Source organism: Oncorhynchus nerka, unplaced genomic scaffold (genome assembly GCF_034236695.1).
Source record: "Oncorhynchus nerka isolate Pitt River unplaced genomic scaffold, Oner_Uvic_2.0 unplaced_scaffold_1130, whole genome shotgun sequence".
Taxonomy (NCBI): Eukaryota; Metazoa; Chordata; class Actinopteri; order Salmoniformes; family Salmonidae; genus Oncorhynchus; species Oncorhynchus nerka.
The window spans coordinates 88,981-115,279 of record NW_027040196.1 but is presented as its reverse complement, the minus strand read 5'-3'; the positions used below and the strand labels follow the sequence as shown (position 1 = coordinate 115,279).

The window sequence follows — 26,299 nt, the reverse complement described above, 5'->3', positions numbered from 1 at the left end:
GAGCCTGAACCCACAGTATGTTACCATGTTGAGACACAGCAGGTGGACCCTGAACTCAACATGGACAAAGGGGACAGGCTGGGGTTAGCATCTTAGCTTGCATCAGTTCACCTCAACACTGAGCCTGAACCCACAGTATGGGGTTACCATGTTGAACACAGCAGGTGGACCCTGAACTCAAAGGACAAAGGGGACAGGCTGGGGTTCATCTTAGCTTGCATCAGTTCACCTCAACACTGAGCCTGAACCCACAGTATGGGTTACCATGTTGAGACACAGCAGGTGGACCCTGAACTCAACATGGACAAAGGGGACAGGCTGGGGTTAGCATCTTAGCTTGCATCAGTTCACCTCAACACTGAGCCTGAACCCACAGTATGGGTTACCATGTTGAGACACAGCAGGTGGACCCTGAACTCAACATGGACAAAGGGGACAGGCTGGGGTTAGCATCTTAGCTTGCATCAGTTCACCTCAACACTGAGCCTGAACCCACAGTATGGGTTACCATGTTGAGACACAGCAGGTGGGCCCTGAACTCAACATGGACAAAGGGGACAGGCTGGGGTTAGCATCTTAGCTTGCATCAGTTCACCTCAACACTGAGCCTGAACCCACAGTATGGGTTACCATGTTGAGACACAGCAGGTGGACCCTGAACTCAACATGGACAAAGGGGACAGGCTGGGGTTAGCATCTTAGCTTGCATCAGTTCACCTCAACACTGAGCCTGAACCCACAGTATGGGTTACCATGTTGAGACACAGCAGGTGGACCCTGAACTCAACATGGACAAAGGGGACAGGCTGGGGTTAGCATCTTAGCTTGCATCAGTTCACCTCAACACTGAGCCTGAACCCACAGTATGGGTTACCATGTTGAGACACAGCAGGTGGACCCTGAACTCAACATGGACAAAGGGGACAGGCTGGGGTTAGCATCTTAGCTTGCATCAGTTCACCTCAACACTGAGCCTGAACCCACAGTATGGGTTACCATGTTGAGACACAGCAGGTGGACCCTGAACTCAACATGGACAAAGGGGACAGGCTGGGGTTAGCATCTTAGCTTGCATCAGTTCACCTCAACACTGAGCCTGAACCCACAGTATGGGTTACCATGTTGAGACACAGCAGGTGGACCCTGAACTCAACATGGACAAAGGGGACAGGCTGGGGTTAGCATCTTAGCTTGCATCAGTTCACCTCAACACTGAGCCTGAACCCACAGTATGGGTTACCATGTTGAGACACAGCAGGTGGACCCTGAACTCAACATGGACAAAGGGGACAGGCTGGGGTTAGCATCTTAGCTTGCATCAGTTCACCTCAACACTGAGCCTGAACCCACAGTATGGGTTACCATGTTGAGACACAGCAGGTGGACCCTGAACTCAACATGGACAAAGGGGACAGGCTGGGGTTAGCATCTTAGCTTGCATCAGTTCACCTCAACACTGAGGCTTGCTCACTGATTGCTGTCGACAACATTGGTCACCATTTGGAGCCACAGAATGCACAGTCGCTCTAAGACGTAATGGAAAGGACCAATGGGATCTCTGGCCCTGCCTGGTCGAAACCAGGATGGAGACCAACCACATCACTAAGCTGGGAATTCATGCCTACTGCCTTTGACACAGCAGCAAACAAGGCAGAATGAAAGGGTTAACAATGTGACCTGATGTACTAGGTTATTACTGATGTTCAAGGTTACATCTCCTCATCACAGAGTCTTCCTTATCTCATCGTCACAACGTCTTCCTCATCTCCTCATCTCAACGTCTTCCTCATCTCCTCATCTCAACATCTTCCTCATCTCAACGTCTACCTCATCTCCTCATCACAACGTCTTCCTCATCACAACATCTTCCTTATCTCCTCATCACGTCTTCCTCATCTCCTCATCACAACGTCTACCTCATCCCCTCATCACAACGTCTTCCTCATCCCCTCATCACAACGTCTTCCTTATCTCCTCATAACAACGTCTTCCTTATCTCCTCATCACAACGTCTTCCTTATCTCCTCATCACAACATCTTCCTTATCTCCTCATCACGTCTTCCTTATCCTCATCACGTCTTCCTCATCTCCTCATCTCAACGTCTTCCTCATCACAACGTCTTCTTCCTTTATAGCCTCATCACAACATCTTCCTCATCTCCTCATCTCAACGTCTTCCTCATCACAACGTCTTCCTCATCACAAATTCTTCCTCATCTCCTCATCACAACATCATCTCCTCATCTTCCTTCCTCATCACAACTCATCTCCTCATCACAACATCTTCCTCATCTCCTCATCACAACGTCTTCCTCATCTCATCACAACGTCTTCCTCATCTCCTCATCACAACGTCTTCCTCATCTCCTCATCACAACGTCTTCCTCATCTCCTCATCACAACATCTACCTTATCTCCTCATCACAACATCTACCTTATCTCCTCATCACAACGTCTTCCTCATCTCCTCATCACATCTTCCTTATCTCCTCATCACAATGTCTTCCTCATCACAATGTCTTCCTCATCACATCTTCCTTATCTCCTCATCACAATGTCTTCCTCATCACAACGTCTTCCTCATCACAACATCTTCCTCATCTCCTCATCACAACGTCTTCCTCATCTCCTCATCACAACATCTTCCTCATCACAACATCTTCCTCATCTCCTCATCACAACATCTTCCTCATCTCCTCATCACAACGTCTTCCTCATCTCCTCATCACAACGTCTTCCTTATCTCCTCATCTTCCTCATCTCCTCATCACAACGTCTTCCTCATCTCCTCATCACAACATCTTCCTCATCTCCTAATCACAACGTCTTCCTCATCTCCTCATCACAACGTCTTCCTCATCTCCTCATCCCAACGTCTTCCTCATCACAACATCTTCCTCATCTCCTCATCTCCTCATCCTCATCTTCCTCATCACAACATCTTCCTCATCTCCTCATCACAACATCTTCCTCATCTCCTCATCACAACGTCTTCCTTATCTCCTCATCTTCCTCATCTCCTCATCACAACGTCTTCCTTATCTCCTCATCACAATGTCTTCCTCATCACAATGTCTTCCTCATCACAATGTCTTCCTCATCACAACATCTTCCTCATCTCCTCATCACAACGTCTTCCTCATCTCCTCATCACAACATCTTCCTCATCACAACATCTTCCTCATCTCCTCACAACATCTTCCTCATTCCTCATCACAACTCTTCCTCATCCTCATCTTCCTCATCTCCTCATCCCAACGTCTTCCTCATCTCCTCATCCCAACGTCTTCCTCATCACAACATCTTCCTCATCACAACGTCTTCCTCATCTCCTAATCACAACGTCTTCCTCATCTCCTCATCACAACGTCTTCCTCATCTCCTCATCCCAACGTCTTCCTCATCACAACATCTTCCTTATCTCCTCATCACAACGTCTTCCTCATCACAACATCTTCCTCATCACAACATCCTCATGTCTTCCTCATCAACATCTTCCTCATCACAACGTCTTCCTCATCTCCTCATCCCAACGTCTTCCTCATCACAACATCTTCCTCATCACAACGTCTTCCTCATCTCCTCATCCCAACGTCTTCCTCATCACAACATCTTAGACTCACGTCTTCCTCATCTCCTCATCACAACGTCTTCCTCATCACAACATCTTCCTCATCACAACGTCTTCCTCATCTCCTAATCACAACGTCTCCTTATCACATCTCATCAGATATTTATGACCAGTGGTCTGCTCCTGTCTACGTCTCGGGACACAGTCCAAGAAGAGACCAATGCGTTTGAACTGAACATCCAACAACTGGGCTGATCAACAACTGGAGCTCTCTATCGACGTGGTGACTACTACCAGTGTAGTGTAATATCCTATACTATACTCTGACATTAATACACAACCTGTTGTAGGTTGGTTAACCAGGGTAATATCCTATACTATACTCTGACATTAATACACAACCTGTTGTAGGTTGGTTAACCAGGGTAATATCCTATACTAGACTCTGACATTAATACACAACCTGTTGTAGGTTGGTTAACCAGGGTAATATCCTATACTATACTCTGACATTAATACACAACCTGTTGTAGGTTGGTTAACCAGGGTAATATCCTATACTATACTCTGACATTAATACACAACCTGTTGTAGGTTGGTTAACCAGGGTAATATCCTATACTAGACTCTGACATTAATACACAACCTGTTGAAGGTTGGTTAACCAGGGTAGTGTAATATCCTATACTATACTCTGACATTAATACACAACCTGTTGTAGGTTGGTTAACCAGGGTAATATCCTATACTATACTCTGACATTAATACACAACCTGTTGTAGGTTGGTTAACCAGGGTAATATCCTATACTAGACTCTGACATTAATACACAACCTGTTGTAGGTTGGTTAACCAGGGTAATATCCTATACTAGACTCTGACATTAATACACAACCTGTTGTAGGTTGGTTAACCAGGGTAATATCCTATACTATACTCTGACATTAATACACAACCTGCTGTAGGTTGGTTAATCAGTGTGATCATTTCTCAAAACAAATCCACCCTGGATATCCCCCTCAACTAAAACTATGTGTCTTGAAGGGTACTAAAACTAGCTAGCAATAGCCAGGCTCCACAGCTAGCGCCACAGCTATCTCCACAGATATCTCCACAGCTATCTCCACAGCTAGCACCACAGCTATCTCCACAGCTAGCATCATGGCTATCTCCACAGCTAGCGCCACAGCTATCTCCACAGCTAGCATCACAGCTATCTCCACAGCTAGCATCACAGCTATCTTCACAGCTAGCGCCACAGCTATCTCCACAGCTAGCACCACAGCTATCTCCACACCTAGCATCAGCATCTCCACAGCAGCATCACAGCATCTCCACAGCTAGCATCACAGCACAGCTAGCGCCACAGCTATCTCCACAGCTATCGCCACAGCTAGCGCCACAGCTAGCATCACAGCTATCTCCACAGCTATCTCCACAGCTAGCGCCATAGCTATCTCCACAGCTAGCATCACAGCTATCTTCACAGCTAGCATCACGGCTATCTCCACAGCCAGCGCCACAGCTATCTCCACAGCTAGCACCACAGCTATCTCCACAGCTAGCGCCACAGCTATCTCCACAGCTAGCACCACATCTACCTCCACAGCTAGCACCACAGCTATCTCCACAGCTATCATCACGGCTATCTCCACAGCTATCCCCACAGCTAGTGCCACAGCTATCTCCACAGCTAGCGCCACAGCTATCTCCACAGCTAGCATCACAGCTATATCCACAGCTAGCACCACAGCTATCTCCACAGCTAGCGCCACAGCTAGCATCACAGCTATCTCCACAGCTAGCGCCACGGCTATCTCCACAGCTAGCGCCACGGCTATCTCCACAGCTAGCGCCACAGCTATATCCACAGCTAGCATCACAGCTATCTCCACAGCTAGCGCCACAGCTAGCACCACAGCTAGCGCCACAGCTATCTCCACAGCTAGCATCACGGCTATCTCCACAGCTAGCATCACGGCTATCTCCACAGCTATCTCCACAGCTAGCGCCACAGCTAGCGCCACAGCTAGCATCACAGCTATCTCCACAGCTAGCATCACAGCTATCTTCACAGCTAGCATCACGGCTATCTCCACAGCTAGCGCCACAGCTAGCGCCACAGTAAAAGCTATATTAAAATGATCTATGTCTGGGTGTTTACACAGACAACTGCTGCTCCTGCAATAGAACAGTAAATACAGTCACGTCACGAGGAAACAGACCTCTCCCTGTGCGTCATAAAAGCCCTTCTGAACAGACTAGTGGGTCAACTGGTCATTGGGCTTATATAAGAGACTCTGTGGGGTTTGATGTGCTGTTGGGCTCTGATGAATGAGGGAGAGTAGGAGGGTATCGTCTCTGTCAGGGGTAGTGGATTTAACCCAGGTCACTGATGAATGAGGGAGAGTAGGAGGGTATTGTCTCTGTCAGGGGTAGTGGATTTAACCCATGTCACTGATGAATGAGGGAGAGTAGGAGGGTATTGTCTCTGTCAGGGGTAGTGGATTTAACCCAGGTCACTGATGAATGAGGGAGGTGAGGTAGTGTTTGGACTGAACCATAAAGGAGGTGAGGGGTGTGTGAGGTAGAGTGTTTGGACTGAACCATAAAGGAGGTGAGGGGTGTGTGAGGTAGAGTGTTTGGACTGAACCATAAAGGAGGTGAGGGGTGTGTGAGGTAGAGTGTTTGGACTGAACCATAAAGGAGGTGAGGGGTGTGTGAGGTAGTGTTTGGACTGAACCATAAAGGAGGTGAGGGGTGTGTGAGGTAGTGTTTGGACTGAACCATAAAGGAGGTGAGGGGTGTGTGAGGTAGAGTGTTTGGACTGAACCATAAAGGAGGTGAGGGGTGTGTGAGGTAGAGTTTGGACTGAACCATAAAGGAGGTGAGGGGTGTGTGAGGTAGAGTGTTTGGACTGAACCATAAAGGAGGTGAGGGGTGTGTGAGGTAGAGTTTGGACTGAACCATAAAGGAGGTGAGGGGTGTGTGAGGTAGAGTGTTTGGACTGAACCATAAAGGAGGTGAGGGGTGTGTGAGGTAGAGTTTGGACTGAACCATAAAGGAGGTGAGGGGTGTGTGTATGCTGTACCATGGTCCTGATCCGGAGCCTCCAGGTTGTATCCGTACCCCAGCAGGGTGCGGACAGCCTCCCTCAGACTGTCCTTGTTGGACTTCTTGGTCCTCTCGTCCAGCAGAGTGTACGGAACCAAGCGGGGGTTCCTACGATTCTTCACATCCTTCACAAGGAAGGGGGAGATAGTTAGGACTTCATAAACACACTGAACTAAAGAAGAGGAGGACTTCATAAACACACTGAACTAAAGAAGAGGAGGACTTCATAAACACACTGACCTAAAGAAGAGAAGTTAGGACTTCATAAACACACTGACCTAAAGAAGAGGAGGACTTCATAAACACACTGACCTAAAGAAGAGGAGGACTTCATAAACACACTGACCTAAAGAAGAGGAGGACTTCATAAACACACTGACCTAAAGAAGAGAAGTTAGGACTTCATAAACACACTGACCTAAAGAAGAGGAGGACTTCATAAACACACTGACCTAAAGAAGAGGAGGACTTCATAAACACACTGAACTAAAGAAGAGGAGGACTTCATAAACACACTGACCTAAAGAAGAGGAGGACTTCATAAACACACTGAACTAAAGAAGAGGAGGACTTCATAAACACACTGAACTAAAGAAGAGAAGTTAGGACTTCATAAACACACTGACCTAAAGAAGAGGAGGACTTCATAAACACACTGAACTAAAGAAGAGGAGGACTTCATAAACACACTGACCTAAAGAAGAGAAGTTAGGACTTCATAAACACACTGACCTAAAGAAGAGAAGTTAGGACTTCATAAACACACTGACCTAAAGAAGAGGAGGACTTCATAAACACACTGACCTAAAGAAGAGGAGGACTTCATAAACACACTGAACTAAAGAAGAGGAGGACTTCATAAACACACTGAACTAAAGAAGAGGAGGACTTCATAAACACACTGAACTAAAGAAGAGGAGGACTTCATAAACACACTGACCTAAAGAAGAGGAGGACTTCATAAACACACTGACCTAAAGAAGAGGAGGACTTCATAAACACACTGACCTAAAGAAGAAGAGGACTTCATAAACACACTGAACTAAAGAAGAGGAGGACTTCATAAACACACTGAACTAAAGAAGAGAAGTTAGGACTTCATAAACACACTGACCTAAAGAAGAGGAGGACTTCATAAACACACTGACCTAAAGAAGAGGAGGACTTCATAAACACACTGACCTAAAGAAGAAGATGACTTCATAAACACACTGACCTAAAGAAGAGGACTTCATAAACACACTGACCTAAAGAAGAGAAGGACTTCATAAACACACTGACCTAAAGAAGAGGAGGACTTCATAAACACACTGACCTAAAGAAGAGGAGGACTTCATAAACACACTGAACTAAAGAAGAAGAGGACTTCATAAACACACTGACCTAAAGAAGAGGACTTCATAAACACACTGACCTAAAGAAGAGAAGGACTTCATAAACACACTGACCTAAAGAAGAGGAGGACTTCATAAACACACTGACCTAAAGAAGAGGAGGACTTCATAAACACACTGACCTAAAGAAGAGAAGGACTTCATAAACACACTGACCTAAAGAAGAAGAGGACTTCATAAACACACTGACCTAAAGAAGAGGAGGACTTCATAAACACACTGACCTAAAGAAGAGAAGTTAGGACTTCATAAACACACTGACCTAAAGTAGAGAAGGACTTCATAAACACACTGAACTAAAGAAGAGGAGGACTTCATAAACACACTGACCTAAAGAAGAGGAGGACTTCATAAACACACTGACCTAAAGAGGAAGAGGACTTCATAAACACACTGACCTAAAGTAGAGAAGGACTTCATAAACACACTGACCTAAAGAAGAGGAGGACTTCATAAACACACTGACCTAAAGAAGAGGAGGACTTCATAAACACACTGAACTAAAGAAGAGGAGGACTTCATAAACACACTGAACTAAAGAAGAGGAGGACTTCATAAACACACTGACCTAAAGAAGAGGAGGACTTCATAAACACACTGAACTAAAGAAGAGGAGGACTTCATAAACACACTGAACTAAAGAAGAGGAGGACTTCATAAACACACTGAACTAAAGAAGAGGAGGACTTCATAAACACACTGACCTAAAGAAGAGAAGTTAGGACTTCATAAACACACTGAACTAAAGAAGAGGAGGACTTCATAAACACACTGACCTAAAGAAGGGGAGGACTTCATAAACACACTGACCTAAAGAAGAGGAGGACTTCATAAACACACTGACCTAAAGAAGGGGAGGACTTCATAAACATATCAGAAAGATAAGTACCCTCAGTTTTATTTATTGTTTCTCCTGACTGGACATTTTCTACCCTGATGTGTGTTAACTACTTGTATCTCTAACTTTATAAACGCAAAGGCAAATATGGAAGGCCTTACCCCTCTCACCAGACTAACCCTAACCCCCTCTAAAACAATATATACACCAGACTAACCCTAACCCCCTCTTAAACAATATATACACCAGACTAACCCTAACCCCCTCTTAAACAATATATACACCAGACTAACCCTAACCCCCTCTAAAACAATATATACACCAGACTAACCCTAACCCCCTCTCACCAGACTAACCCTAACCCCCTCTCACCAGACTAACCCTAACCCCCTCTCACCAGACGAACCCTAACCCCCTCTAAAACAATATATACACCAGACTAACCCTAACCCCCTCTAACACAATATGTACACCAGACTAACCCTAACCCCCTGTAAAACAATATATACACCAGACTAACCCTAACCCCCTCTAAAACAATATATACACCAGACTAACCCTAACCCCCTCTAAAACAATATATACACCAGACTAACCCTAACCCCCTCTAAAACAATATATACACCAGACTAACCCTAACCCCCTCTAAAACAATATATACACCAGACTAACCCTAACCCCCTCTAAAACTATATATACACCAGACTAACCCTAACCCCTCTAAAACAATATATACACCAGACTAACCCTAACCCCCTCTAAAACAATATGTACACCAGATTAACCCTAACCCCTCTAAAACTATATATACACCAGACTAACCCTAACCCCTCTCAAACTATATATACACCAGACTAACCCTAACCCCCTCTAAAACAATATATACACCAGACTAACCCTAACCCCCTCTACAACAATATATACACCAGACTAACCCTAACCCCCTCTCAAACTATATATACACCAGACTAACCCTAACCTCTAGACTTGCTCTGTACCAGACTAGAAGCCTACCTATATTTCTCCATGACAACCATAGACTGTTGTGTCAGGCTGTCAGCCTGGTTTCACTACCAGGATAATTCTCAGGACTGTTAACAGCATGTGTCTTAACACACTTGATGAATAATCGTGACAGCTGTAATCCTGCATGTAGTAGTCTTACCAGTCATCCCCTCTCCTTCCTACCAGTCATCCCCTCTCCTCCCTACCAGTCATCCCCTCTCCTTCCTACCCGTCATCCCCTCTCCTTCCTACCAGTCATCCCCTCTCCTTCCTACCAGTCATCCCCTCTCCTTCCTACCAGTCATCCCCTCTCCTCCCTCCATGTAGCAGTCCTACCAGTCATCCCCTCTCCTTCCTACCAGTCATCCCCTCTCCTCCCTCCATGTAGCAGTCCTACCAGTCATCCCCTCTCCTTCCTACCAGTCATCCCCTCTCCTTCCTACCAGTCATCCCCTCTCCTTCCTACCCGTCATCCCCTCTCCTTCCTACCAGTCATCCCCTCTCCTTCCTACCCGTCATCCCCTCTCCTTCCTACCAGTCATCCCCTCTCCTTCCTACCAGTCATCCCCTCTCCTTCCTACCAGTCATCCCTACCAGTCTCCTTCCTTCCCAGTCATCCCTCTCCTTCCTACCAGTCATCCCCTCTACTCCCTCCATGTAGCAGTCCTACCAGTCATCCCCTCTCCTCCGTCAATGTAGCAGTCCTACCAGTCATCCCCTCTCCTTCCTACCAGTCATCCCCTCTCCTTCCTACCAGTCATCCCCTCTCCTCCGTCCATGTAGCAGTCCTACCAGTCATCCCCTCTCCTTCCTACCAGTCATCCCCTCTCCTCCCTCCATGTAGCAGTCCTACCAGTCATCCCCTCTCCTTCCTACCAGTCATCCCCTCTCCTTCCTACCAGTCATCCCATCTCCTTCCTACCAGTCATCCCCTCTCCTCCCTCCATGTAGCAGTCCTACCAGTCATCCCCTCTCCTCCCTCCATGTAGCAGTCCTACCAGTCATCCCCTCTCCTTCCGACCAGTCATCCCCTCTCCTTCCGACCAGTCATCCCCTCTCCTTCCTACCAGTCATCCCCTCTCCTTCCTACCAGTCATCCCCTCTCCTTCCTACCAGTCATCCCCTCTCCTTCCTACCAGTCATCCCCTCTCCTTCCTACCAGTCATCCCCTCTCCTTCCTACCAGCCATCCCCTCTCCTTCCTACCAGTCATCCCCTCTCCTTCCTACCAGTCATCCCCTCTCCTTCCTACCAGTCATCCCCTCTCCTTCCTACCAGTCATCCCCTCTCCTTCCTACCAGTCATCCCCTCTCCTTCCTACCAGTCATCCCCCCTCTCCTTCCTACCAGTCATCCCCCCTCCTTCCTTCCTACCAGTCATCCCCTCTCCTTCCTACCAGTCATCCCCTCCTCCTCCGTCCATGTAGCAGTCCTACCAGTCATCCCCTCTCCTTCCTACCAGTCATCCCCTCTCCTTCCTACCAGTCATCCCCTTCCCCTCCTCCATGTAGCAGTCCTACCAGTCATCCCCTCTCCTTCCTACCAGTCATCCCCTCTCCTTCCTACCAGTCATCCCCTCTCCTCCGTCCATGTAGCAGTCCTACCAGTCATCCCCTCTCCTTCCTACCAGTCATCCCCTCTCCTTCCTACCAGTCATCCCCTCTCCTCCCTCCATGTAGCAGTCCTACCAGTCATCCCCTCTCCTTCCTACCAGTCATCCCCTCTCCTTCCTACCAGTCATCCCCTCTCCTTCCTACCAGTCATCCCCTCTCCTCCCTCCATGTAGCAGTCCTACCAGTCATCCCCTGTCCTTCCTACCAGTCATCCCCTGTCCTTCCTACCAGTCATCCCCTCTCCTTCCTACCAGTCATCCCCTCTCCTTCCTACCAGTCATCCCCTCTCCTCCCTACCAGTCATTCCCTCTCCCTCCTACCAGTCATCCCCTCTCCTTCCTACCAGTCATCCCCTCTCCTTCCTACCAGTCATCCCCTCTCCTTCCTACCAGTCACCCCCTCTCCTTCCTCCATGTAGCAGTCCTACCAGTCATCCCCTCTCCTTCCTACCAGTCATCCCCTGTCCTTCCTACCAGTCATCCCCTCTCCTTCCTCCATGTAGCAGTCCTACCAGTCATCCCCTCTCCTTCCTACCAGTCATCCCCTCTCCTTCCTACCAGTCATCCCCTCTCCTTCCTACCAGTCATCCCCTCTCCTTCCTACCAGTCATCCCCTCTCCTTCCTACCAGTCATCCCCTCTCCTCCCTCCATGTAGCAGTCCTACCAGTCATCCTTCCTACCAGTCATCCCCTCTCCTTCCTACCAGTCATCCCCTCTCCTTCCTACCAGTCATCCCCTCTCCTTCCTACCAGTCATCCCCTCTCCTTCCTACCAGTCATCCCCTCTCCTTCCTCCATGTAGCAGTCCTACCAGTCATCCCCTCTCCTTCCTACCAGTCATCCCCTGTCCTTCCTACCAGTCATCCCCTCTCCTTCCTCCATGTAGCAGCCCTACCAGTCATCCCCTCTCCTTCCTACCAGGCATCCCCTCTCCTAGCCCTCTCCCTCCACCCACCACTCTCCACCCTGTAGTATAGTCTGTAGTCTGTAGTCTAGTCGTTAGTATGTACTAAGATAAGGTTGAACTGACAGGCAGATCAGGAAAACTCCAGACTCGCAACTCCCAGTGGTGATAGTTATATCTACAGCAGCACCTCTGTAGTGGGCCCATCAGCACCTCTGTAGTGGGCCCATCAGCACCTCTGTAGTGGGCCCATCAGCACCTCTGTAGTGGGCCCATCAGTACCTCTGTAGTGGGCCCATCAGCACCTCTGAATTGGGCCCAGTAGAACCTCTGTAGTGGGCCCATCAGCACCTCTGTAGTGGGCCCATAAGCACCTCTGTAGTGGGCCCAGTAGCACCTCTGTAGTGGGCCCATCAGTACCTCTGTAGTGGGCCCATCAGTACCTCTGTAGTGGGCCCATCAGTACCTCTGTAGTGGGCCCATCAGAACCTCTGTAGTGGGCCCATCAGTACCTCTGTAGTGGGCCCATTGGTATCTCTGTAGTGGGCCCATTAAAGATGCCAAGGGTCCTATACAATTTTCTTTGGGCGGCTGTTGAGCTGTTTCAGCACCCTGGTCAACGCCCCCACCACCAACACCACCCCCACCACCACCCCCACAGCCCGGCTGCACACACAAACACACACACCTTTGGGTGACACACCTGCTGGATGCCGTAGGTCCAGCCCTGGCGTATGCGATCCCTGGCCCACACATTGTGAGCGTTCTCCGCCAGCTTGTCCACCATGGCCTCCTGGGTAGAGGCCAGCTTGATGTGCCCCAGGTCCATAGGAGCAGGCTTGTAGCCACTAGACAGCTCATAACTGGACCAGAGAGGACGCATGGACACATAGAGAGAGAGAAAACATTAGTCTAGGGAGACGCTGTTGTATGGGAAAGGACTAGGTTAAAACAGACACCCATCTGTTAAAGGACCAGGATAAAACATTAAAACAGACACCCATCTGGTAAAGGACTAGGTTATAACATTAAAACAGACACCCATCTGATAAAGGACTAGATTAAAACATTAAAACAGACACCCATCTGGTAAAGGACTAGGATAAAACATTAAAACAGACACCCATCTGGTAAAGGACTAGGTTATAACATTAAAACAGACACCCATCTGATAAAGGACTAGGTTAAAACAGACACCCATCTGGTAAAGGACTAGGTTAAAACAGACACCCATCTGATAAAGGACTAGGTTAAAACAGACACCCATCTGGTAAAGGACTAGGTTAAAACAGACACCCATCTGGTAAAGGACTAGGATAAAACATTAAAACAGACACCCATCTGGTAAAGGACCAGGATAAAACATTAAAACAGACACCCATCTGGTAAAGGACTTGGTTAAAACATTAAAACAGACACCCATCTGGTAAAGGACTAGGATAAAACAGACACCCATCTGATAAAGGACTTGGTTAAAACATTAAAACAGACACCCATCTGATAAAGGACTAGGTTATAACATTAAAACAGACACCCATCTGGTAAAGGACTAGGTTATAACATTAAAACAGACACCCATCTGGTAAAGGACTAGGTTATAACATTAAAACAGACACCCATCTGGTAAAGGACAGACACCCATCTGGTAAAGGACTAGGTTATAACATTAAAACAGACACCCATCTGATAAAGGACTAAAGGACTAGGTTATAACATTAAAACAGACACCCATCTGGTAAAGGACTAGGTTAAAACATTAAAACAGACACCCATCTGGTAAAGGACTAGGTTAAAACATTAAAACAGACACCCATCTGGTAAAGGACTAGGTTAAAACATTAAAACAGACACCCATCTGATAAAGGACTAGGTTAAAACATTAAAACAGACACCCATCTGGTAAAGGTTAAAACATTAAAACAGACACCCATCTGGTAAAGGACTAGGTTATAACATTAAAACAGACACCCATCTGGTAAAGGACTAGGATAAAACATTAAAACAGACACCCATCTGGTAAAGGACTAGGATAAAACATTAAAACAGACACCCATCTGGTAAAGGACTAGATTAAAACATTAAAACAGACACCCATCTGGTAAAGGACTAGGTTAAAACATTAAAACAGACACCCATCTGGTAAAGGACTAGGTTAAAACATTAAAACAGACACCCATCTGGTAAAGGACTAGGTTAAAACATTAAAACAGAGACCCATCTGGTAAAGTTAAAACAGACACCCAGCTGGTAAAGGTTAGGTTAAACATTAAAACAGACACCCATCTGGTAAAGGACTAGGACTAGGTTAAAACATTAAAACAGACACCCATCTGATAAAGGACTAGGTTAAAACATTAAAACAGACACCCATCTGGTAAAGGACTTAAAACATTAAAACAGACACCCATCTGGTAAAGGACTAGTTAAAACATTAAAACAGACACCCATCTGGTAAAGGACTAGGATAAAACAGACACCCATCTGGTAAAGGACTAGGTTATAACATTAAAACAGACACCCATCTGGTAAAGGACTAGGTTAAAACAGACACCCATCTGGTAAAGGACTAGGTTATAACATTAAAACAGACACCCATCTGGTAAAGGACTAGGTTAAAACATTAAAACAGACACCCATCTGGTAAAGGACTAGGTTAAAACATTAAAACAGACACCCATCTGGTAAAAAGGACATTAAAACAGACACCCATCTGTTAAAACATTAAAACAGACACCCATCTGGTTAAAACAGACACCCATCTTAAAGGACTAGGTTAAAACATTAAAACAGACACCCATCTTAAAACATTAAAACAGACACCCATCTGGTAAAGGACTAGGTTATAAAACAGACACCCATCTTAAAACAGTTAAAACACCATCATCTGGTTAAAACATTAAAACAGACACCCAAAGGACTAGGTTATAACATTAAAACAGACACCCATAAAGGACTAAAACAGGTAAAGGACTAGGTTAAAACATTAAAACAGACACCCATCTGGTAAAGGACTAGGTTAAAACATTAAAAAGAACCCAGAAAGACTAGTCATTTTTGGTAAGGCACAAGCTAAGGCAAAACATGCACTTAAACTGAAATGTGTACCAGTACATCCAACACACAGGCAGTCATTGACATTGCACTTGGAGAACGTAAATAGCTATGAGCAGAGATGTCAATCTTAGCGACTAGCAGCAGAGGCTGGAGAACATACAGTAGGTGCTAACTGTTGTGTAATAAGATGGTACAGACCGTCTGAAGTGAGGAAATGACTCACGTGGCGGAGAGCTTGAGGTTCTTCACCTTCTCCACAGCGTGCTCATCAGCCAGCCCCACGTGGCAACCCAGGGCCAAGAGAGTCCTTCAGACCAATCAGAAAGGACAAGTCAGCTTCACTAAGAGAGGGTGTGACTAACTTCACACAAATCAAATCGTATTTGCCACATGCCCCCGAATACAACAGCTTTAGTAGACCTTAGAGTGAAATGCTGAATACAACAGGTGTAGTAGACCTTACAGTGAAATGCTGAATACAACAGGTGTAGTAGACCTCACAGTGAAATGCTGAATACAACAGGTGTAGTAGACCTTACAGTGAAATGCTGAATACAACAGGTGTAGTAGACCTTACAGTGAAATGCTGAATACAACAGGTGTAGTAGACCTTACAGTGAAATGCTGAATACAACAGGTGTAGGACCTTTAGATGATCTGAGGACCCATGCCAAATATTTTCAGTCTCCTGGGGGAGAATAGGCTTTGTCGTGCCCTCTTTACGACTGTCTTGGTGTGTTTGGAACATGATAGTTTGTTGGTGATGTGGACACCATGGAACTTGAAGTTCTCAACCTGCTCCCCGTCAATATTTGATTTAACATTTATTTCACCTTGTTCAGCGGGCAGAACGACAGATTTGTACCTTGTCAGCTCGGGATTCAATCCAGCAACCTTTTGGTTTCTGGCCCAAAGGCTGCCCTGCCTCTGACCACTAGGCTGCCCTGCCTCTAACCACTAGGCTGCCCTGCCTCTAACCACTAGGCTACCTGCCACCCCAATGAAAATGGGGGGAGTGCTCGGTCCTCCTTTTCCCGTAGTCCACAATCATCTCCTTTGTCTTGATCACATTGAGGGAGTGGTTGTTGTCCTGGCAACACAGGGTCTCTGATGTCCACCGTATAGGCTGTCTCATCGTTGTCTGTGATCAGGCCTACAGTCCCACTGTTGTGTCATCGTTGTCAGGCCTACAGTCCCACTGTTGTGTCATCGTTGTCAGGCCTACAGTACCACTGTTGTGTCATCGTTGTCAGGCCTACAGTACCACTGTTGTCTCATCGTTGTCAGGCCTACAGTCCCACTGTTGTGTCATCGTTGTCAGGCCTACAGTACCACTGTTGTGTCATCGTTGTCAGGCCTACAGTCCCACTGTTGTCTCATCGTTGTCAGGGCAACAGTCCCACTGTTGTCTCATCGTTGTCAGGCCTACAGTCCCACTGTTGTCTCATCGTTGTCAGGCCTACAGTACCACTGTTGTCTCATCGTTGTCTGTGATCAGGCCTACAGTACCACTGTTGTCTCATCGTTGTCAGGCCTACAGTACCAGTGTTGTCTCATCGTTGTCAGGCCTACAGTACCACTGTTGTCTCATCGTTAGCACAATGTTAGCCAAAGATAAGCTAACGCCTCGTTAGCCTTGCGACAAAAGAAAGCACGGCTCTCGACTGATAAACAGTGAAGGACATTCGGTGTAGTCAACGCAGCACGGTAGTGGGTTGACCTAAACGAGACAGCGACTAGTAATTCCACCCTTCCAGGGACCATTCTTGATACGGACAGGAAACTGTTGAGCGTGAAAAACCCAGCAGCGTTGCAGTTCTTGACACAAACCGGTGCGCCTGGCACCTACTACCATACCCCGTTCAAAGGCACTTAAATATGTTGTGTACTGAATGGCACAAATACATAATCAATGTCTCAATCCTTCTTTAACCCGTCTCCTCCCCTTCATCTACATGTCTCCTCCCCTTCATCTACATGTCTCCTCCCCTTCATCTACATGTCTCCTCCCCTTCATTTACATGTCTCCTCCCCTTCATCTACATGTCTCCTCCCTTTCATTTACACTGATTGAAGTGGATTTAACAAGTGACATCAATAAGGGATCATGGCATTCACCTGGTCACAGAAAGAGCAGGTGTTCCTAATGTTTTGTACACTCAGTGAAAAGTACTTGGTGTCTCTGTCAGATCTGATGGCTCCATGAGAGTCCAGTATGAAATGCAGTGTTTAATATAGTACTTGGTGTGTCTGTCAGATCTGATGGTGAGAGTCCAGTATGAAATGCAGTGTTTAATATAGTAGTTGGTGTGTCTGTCAGATCTGATGGTGAGAGTCCAGTATGAAATGCAGTGTTTAATATAGTAGTTGGTGTGTCTGTCAGATCTGATGGTGAGAGTCCAGTCTGAAATACAGTGTTTAATTCATGCTGTGAACACTACTGAATACTGAATGACTTAATAGTTTACAACAAGGAGACCCCGGTGGGCCGTTCTGTTCCAGTCCCTCCCTGCCTCAACCTGTGTCCCAAATGGAACTCGATTCCCTTTATAGCACCCTACTTTTGACCAGGGCCCATAGGGCTCTATTTAAAAGTAGTGCACGATATAGGGAATATGTTGCCATTGAGCACACACACACTCTCCATTATAATCCACTAAGTATAATTAAAATAAATGCTCTCCAGCCGTGCCTGCATCCCAAATGGGACCCTTTTCCGTACAGAGTGCACTACTTTTTACCAAATTCCTATGGGCCCTGGTCAAAAGTTGTGCACTATATAGGAAATAGGGCTGTAGTATAAAGTAGTGCACTATATAGGGAATAGGGCTGTAGTATAAAGTAGTGCACTATATAAGGAATAGGGCTGTAGTATAAAGTAGTGCACTATATAGGGATTAGGGTGTCATTTGGGACATTGATGTGTCTGCGATTCAGGTCACGGAATTCATTTCTGCATTTAGATGGCACTCCGTCTCGATCTTCACCTCTCTCTCTCTCTCCCTCCTTCTCGTCTCCAGGAAATATGCAATTAATTAAAACTAACAAAGTTGTCCCGACAGGTGTTTTAAATTACTCCTGGAATTCAAATAGGCGGTTTCTTGCTGAGAGAGAAGTAGTCTAACGGGTGTGATATTCAGTTCATGGAGAGCTGAACCAGGTATTGAAAATCCCGTCTCCTGACAAAAAGTTAATTGATCATAGAGATGGGTAAGAGTCCAACACAAAGAATGAAACCACTCTGTGATGATGTACGGCTCATAGAGATGGGTAAGAGTCCAACACAAAGAATGAAACCACTCTGTGATGATGTACGGCTCATAGAGATGGGTAAGAGTCCAACACAAAGAATGAAACCACTCTGTGATGATGTACGGCTCATAGAAATGGGTAAGAGTCGAACACAAAGAATGAAACCACTCTGTGATGATGTACGGCTCATAGAGATGGGTAAGAGTCGAAACACAAAGAATGAACCACTCACGGCTCATAGAGATGGGTAAGAGTGAATGAAACCACTCTGTGATGATGTACGGATCAAGAGAACTTGGGACATGTTTTGAAAAATCATAAAACTGACTGCAATATAGTTCAAATGTATGTTTGTTCTACAGAAATCCACCCATCAGACCATTCCTCCATTCCATTACATGTTCTGTCTGTGTCATTTGGGTCATATGCCCAAACCAGCAGGAACAGTCTGGATAGTTTCAACTAGGGATTGTACCCAGCAGGAACAGTCTGGATAGTTTCAACTAGGGATTGTACCCAACAGGAACAGTCTGGATAGTTTCAACTAGGGATTGTACCCAGCAGGAACAGTCTGGAAAGTTTCAACTAGGGATTGTACCCAACAGGAACAGTCTGGATAGTTTCAACTAGGGATTATAGCCAGCAGGAACAGTCTGGATAGTTTCAACTAGGGATTGTAACTAGCAGCAACAGTATGTAGGGTGGTAACTAGGGGTTGTACCGAGCAGCAACAGTATGTAGGGTGGTAACTAGGGACTGTACCGAGCAGAAACAGTATTCAGAGTGGTCACTAGGGATTGTACCCAGCAGAAACAGTATTCAGGGTGGTAACTAGGGATTGTACCCAGCAGAAACAGTATTCAGGGTGGTAACTAGGGATTGTACCCAGCAGAAACAGTATTCAGGGTGGTCACTAGGGATTGTACCCAGCAGAAACAGTATTCAGGGTGGTAACTAGGGATTGTACCCAGCAGAAACAGTATGTAGGGTGGTAACTAGGGGTTGTACCGAGCAGCAACAGTATGTAGGGTGGTAACTAGGGATTGTACCGAGCAGCAACAGTATGTAGGGTGGTAACTAGGGATTGTACCGAGCAGAAACAGTATGTAGGGTGGTAACTAGGGATTGTATCGAGCAGGAATAGTATCCAGGGTGGTCACTAGGGGTTGTACCCAGCAGAAACAGTATTCAGGGTTGTCACTAGGGGTTGTACCCAGCAGAAACAGTATGTAGGGTGGTAACTAGGGGTTGTACCGAGCAGCAACAGTATGTAGGGTGGTAACTAGGGATTGTACCGAGCAGCAACAGTATGTAGGGTGGTAACTAGGGATTGTACCGAGCAGAAACAGTATGTAGGGTGGTAACTAGGGATTGTACCGAGCAGGAATAGTATCCAGGGTGGTCACTAGGGGTTGTACCCAGCAGAAACAGTATTCAGGGTTGTCACTAGGGGTTGTACCCAGCAGAAACAGTATTCAGGGTGGTCACTAGGGGTTGTACCCAGCAGGAACAGTATCCAGGGTGGTCACTAGGGGTTGTACCCAGCAGAAACAGTATTCAGGGTGGTCACTAGGGGTTGTACCCAGCAGAAACAGTATTCAGGGTGGTCACTAGGGGTTGTACCCAGCAGGAACAGTATCCAGGGTGGTCACTAGGGGTTGTACCCAGCAGGAATAGTATCCAGGGTGGTCACTAGGGCTTGTACCCAGCAGGAATATTATCCAGGGTGGTCACTAGGGATTGTACCGAACAGCAACAGTATCCAGGGTGGTAACTAGGGATTGTACCCAGCAGGAACAGTATACAGGTGGTAACTAGGGAGTGTACCCAGCAGCAATAGTATCCAGGGTGGTCACTAGGAGTTGTACCCAGCAGCAACAGTATCCAGGGAAGTAACTAGGTATTGTACCGAGCAGCAACAGTATCCAGGGTGGTAACTAGGGATTGTACCCAGCGGCAACAGTATCCAGGGTGGTAACTAGGGATTGTACCCAGCAGCAACAGTATCCAGGGTGGTAACTAGGGATTGTACCGAGCAGCAACAGTATCCAGGGTGGTAACTAGGGATTATACCGAGCAGCAACAGTATCCAGGGTGGTAACTAGGGATTATACCGAGCAGCAACAGTATCCAGGGTGGTAACTAGGGATTATACCGAGCAGCAACAGTATCCAGGGTGGTAACTTACTTGAGAGTCTCCAGAGACATCTGTAGGTTGTAGCTCCTCTCCTGCTCAGGCAGCTTGGAGAACTCCACCAGACAAGGATGCTGCCGCTTGTTATCGTCCCGTACCTGCAACACAACAGCATTATCTGTTATCGTCCCGTACCTGGAACACAACACCATTATCTGTTATCGTCCCGTACCTGCAACACAACAGCATTATCTGTTATCGTCCCGTACCTGGAACACAACAGCATTATCTGTTGATGTCCCGAACCTGGAACAGAACACCATTATCTGTTGTTGTCCCGTACCTGGAACACAACAGCATTATATGTTATCGTCCCGTACCTGGAACACAACAGCATTATCTGTTGATGTCCCGTACCTGGAACAGAACACCATTATCTGTTGTTGTCCCGAACCTGCAACACAACAGCATTATCTGTTGTTGTCCCGAACCTGCAACACAACAGCATTATCTGTTATCGTCCCGTACCTGGAACACAACAGCATTATCTGTTATCGTCCCGTACCTGGAACACACCAGCATTATATGTTATCGTCCCGTACCTGGAACACAACAGCATTATCTGTTGTTGTCCCGAACCTGCAACACACCAGCATTATCTGTTATCGTCCCGTACGTGGAACACAACACCATTATCTGTTGTTGTCCTGAACCTGGAACGCAACAGCATTATCTGTTGATGTCCCGAACCTGGAACACAACAGCATTATCTGTTGTTGTCCCGTACCTGGAAGACAACAGCATTATCTGAATCCTCAACTACCTGCTGGGGGTAAGAGAGGCCCTGAGAGGCAGTATCCCACACAGGAACTGTTTCTGTTTAGTGGAGGGAAATGTCTAAACCGACAGGGACATGTTGACTGTCAGTGGTAGAGGATAACCAACGTAGCTCCAGGACTTCCCCCGGCGTCACTATTGTCTGTAGGAGTCACCCACCCCTGTCTGATAGGTGGATTAGTGAAGGGAAATGTCTAAACCGACAGGGACATGTTGACTGTACGTGGTAGAGGATAACCAACGAAGCTCCAGGACTTCCCCCGTGTCACTAATGTCTGTAGGAGTCACCCACCCCTGTCTGATAGGTGGTGACCGAGGCCTGAGAAGACACTGACCGGGTTAAAAATATATACAATTAAACGTTTCATTTTCACATGCAGAGTAGAACAGCACCCCTGGAGCCAATGAAGGTTAAGTGCCTTGCTCAAGACAACGTCGACCGATTTTTCATCTTTTCGACCCCAGGGCAGTCTAACCTCCTACAGGGCAGTCTAACCCCCTACAACCCTACAGGGCAGTCTAACCCCGTACAGGGCAGTCTAACCCCCTACAACCCTACAGGGCAGTCTAACCCCCTACAGGGCAGTCTAACCCCCTACAACCCTACAGGGCAGTCTAACCCCTACAGGGCACTCTAACCCCCTACAGGGCAGTTTAACCCCACACAAGGCAGTCTAACCCCCTACAGGGCAGTCTAACCTAACCCCCTACAGGGCAGTCTAACCCCCTACAGGGCAGTCTACCCCCCTACAGGGCACTCTAACCCCCTACAGGGCAGTTTAACCCCATACAGGGCAGTCTAACCCCCTACAGGGCGGTCTAACCCCCTACAGGGCAGTCTAACCCCCTACAGGGCGGTCTAACCCCCTACAGGGCAGTCTAACCCCCTACAGGGCAGTCTAACCCCCTACAGGGCAGTCTAACCCCATACAGGGCGGTCTAACCCCCTACAGGGCGGTCTAACCCCCTACAGGGCAGTCTAACCCCCTACAGGGCAGTCTAACCCCCTACAGCAGTCTAACCCCCTACAGGGCAGTTTAACCCCATACAGGGCAGTCTAACCCCCTACAGGGCGGTCTAACCTAACCCCCTACAGGGCAGTCTAACCCCCTACAGGGCAGTCTAACCCCCTACAGGGCAGTCTACCCCCCTACAGGGCACTCTAACCCCCTACAGGGCAGTTTAACCCCTACAGGGCAGTTTAACCCCATACAGGGCAGTCTAACCCCCTACAGGGCAGTCTAACCCCCTACAGGGCGGTCTAACCCCCTACAGGGCAGTCTAACCCCCTACAGGGCAGTCTAACCCCCTACAGGGCAGTCTAACCCCATACAGGGCGGTCTAACCCCCTACAGGGCAGTCTAACCCCCTACAGGGCACTCTAACTCCTTGCTGCTCTAGAACAGCAGAGATGAAAGAGGAAAGAGAAAACCAACTGATGTCATTCTATGATTTATTACATTCTGGTGAGTGAGGGTTTATTTAGTCTTCTAGGGCAACAAGTAATGACCAGGGCCGGCTCTAGTCTTTTGGGGGCCCTATGCGAGATTTGCTCCCCCCCCTCACCAAGTGGGAAAGAAAATGTAATGACCCCCGTCTTGACGGTGGAGAGAAAAATTAACATTTTAAAGTTTATTTCCTGCAATTCCCCCCCCAAAAAATTCAGTTTTAGAGCAGGTTTTATGCAGTTCTAAACCGTTGTGGTTGTTAGCCATTTCAGGAGGATGCGGGTGAACAAACAGCTGACCCGCGCATCATTAACGTGCACGTGTGTAGCTGACCCGCGCATCATTAGTGTGCACGTGTGTAGCTGACCCGCGCATCATTAGCGTGCACGTGTGACCGTGCCTGCTTGTGTGAGCGTGCACGTGTGTACTCACAGCTCCGTAGGTCCAGCCCAGGTCAATCTTGTTCATCACCCACAGCTCATGGATGTTCTCGGCCAACTTCTCCCTGATCCTCTCCAGGTGAGGAGGCAGAACAACCTGAAACCACAACACATGATACACAGGAAGTCCATGCCATTGGCCAGAAGCATTACCCACACAGTACATGGGGACAGAGGTTGTTGTTCTGGGACCTCACTTAGTTATAACTAGTGTTGATCTGGGCTAACTACTGAGGCAAGGGAGGCTAGTCAATTGACCTTAACCCCTGTTAGTTGTTGACTAGTTAAAGTAGATCTGGGCTAACTACTGAGGCAAGGGAGGCTAGTCAATTGACCTTAGCCCCTGTTAGTTGTTGACTAGTTAAAGTAGATCTGGGCTAACTACTGAGGCAAGGGAGGCTAGTCAATTGACCTTAACCCCTGTCAGTTGTTGACTAGTTAAAGTAGAGTTGACACCCATCATGACACAGTATAGTAAAGGGTATTCTTTACCCACCTGGCTGGTGTCAACAGGTGTAGGTGTGAAGGCAGCCTGGGACAGGGTGATGGTGGGACCCAGTAGATCCCTGGTCTCACTGTGGTCCTCCTTGTACTCCTGGCTGTGTTCCACTCTCAGCTTCTCCCTGGGTAGCACAGCCTCGAAACACGGAGCGTAGCCCGGCGGGGGCAGGAACTTAAACTCTCCTTGGCGACCACCCAGCAGGAAACGCACTCTGGAGGGAAGAAGAAGAGGAAGAAGGAGAAGAAGGAGAAAAAGAAGGAGAAGAATAATTAGAAGAAGAATGATTAGGAGAAAAAGAAGAAGGAGAAGATGGATTAGAAGAATAAGAAGGAGAAGAAGAAGAAGAAGATTAGAAGAAGAAGAAGAAGAAGAAGAAGAAGAAGGATTAGAAGAAGAAGAAGGAGAAGAAGAAGAAGGATTAGAAGAAGAAGAAGGAGAAGAAGGATAAGAAGAAGAAGAAGGGGAAGACGGATTAGGAGAAGAAGAAGAAGGAGAAGAAGAAGGAGAAGAAGAGTTTTTCTACATTGTGTGTTGTTAACCTTTATTAATTCAGGTTTACCTCATTGAGACAAAAATCAATTTTGCAATAGAGATTGAGATAGTTCAACATACGTAGTTCTCTATTCAGCTATTCCATTGTGGTTTATTAGCCCATCTTCTTAGATAGAGCCCCTACGGGCATAACGTCATTAGCTGGACAGAAAGACCATTCAGTGAACTGGATCCATCCCACAGTAGACCACCAACCGTCCCATTCCAGAGTACTGACCCTCTGACTGTCTGCTGGGATACACTGGCTATCAGAAGGATTTTTTTTTAAAACAATTATTTTATCTAACAATTATCCGAAATGACTCCGATAAAGACGAGCAGAAACTACTGGCCTGATAAAGACGAGCAGAAATTACTGACACCCTCGATAAAGACGAGCAGAAATGACTGACACCCTCGATAAAGACGAGCAGAAATGACTGACACCCTCGATAAAGACGAGCAGAAACTACTGACACCCTCGATAAAGACGAGCAGAAATGACTGACACCCTCGATAAAGACGAGCAGAAATGACTGACACCCTCGATAAAGACGAGCAGAAACTACTGACACCATCGATAAAGACGAGCAGAAATTACTGTATAATTGAAATACTGAGCTGTATTATAGTATTTTATACTAATAATAACTTTGATAAATAATTGATAAATAATAATACTAATACAATTGGTCATAGGTAGATATTCTGTTTAATATGTAATACAAAACCCATCTCAAAATGGTCAGGGTCAAAGTTATTGACACCCCTGTTATTAATACCTTTCAGTACCTGACCTTGTGAGGAAAACAGCACTGAGCCTTTTCATCACATGTTTCATGAGTTGGAGAACACATTAGGAGGGATCTTAGACCTCCATACAGAACCCTTACAGATCTTAGACCTCCATACAGAACCCATACAGATCTTAGACCAGGCCTCCATACAGAACCCATACAGATCTTAGACCAGGCCTCCATACAGAACCCTTACAGATCTTAGACCAGGCCTCCATACAGAACCCTTACAGATCTTAGACCTCCATACAGAACCCTTACAGATCTTAGACCAGGCCTCCATACAGAACCCTTACAGATCTTAGACCAGGCCTCCATACAGAACCCTTACAGATCTTAGGCCTCCATACAGAACCCTTACAGATCTTAGACCAGGCCTCCATACAGAACCCTTACAGATCTTAGACCAGGCCTCCATACAGAACCCATACAGATCTTAGACCAGGCCTCCATACAGAACCCTTACAGATCTTAGACCATTCCTCCATACAGAACCCATACAGATCTTAGACCAGGCCTCCATACAGAACCCTTACAGATCTTAGACCAGGCCTCCATGCAGAACCAGGCCTCCATACAGAACCCTTACAGATCTTAGATCTTAGAACCAGATCCAGGCCTCCATACAGAACCCTTACAGATCTTAGTCCTCCATACAGAACCCTTACAGATCTTAGACCTCCATACAGAACCCTTACAGATCTTAGGCCTCCATACAGAACCCTTACAGATCTTAGACCTCCATACAGAACCCTTACAGATCTTAGACCAGGCCTCCATACAGAACCCTTACAGATCTTAGACCAGGCCTCCATACAGAACCCTTACAGATCTTAGACCAGGCCTCCATACAGAACCCTTACAGAT

At 46.8% G+C, this 26,299-nt stretch overlaps 1 pseudogene; it reads right to left on the bottom strand.

Annotated features, from left to right (window-relative positions):
• Nucleotides 1-4,918: 4,918 nt before the first annotated feature.
• Nucleotides 4,919-26,299, bottom strand: part of LOC135570070 (ryanodine receptor 2-like) — an 80,677-nt pseudogene continuing 59,296 nt past the window's right edge.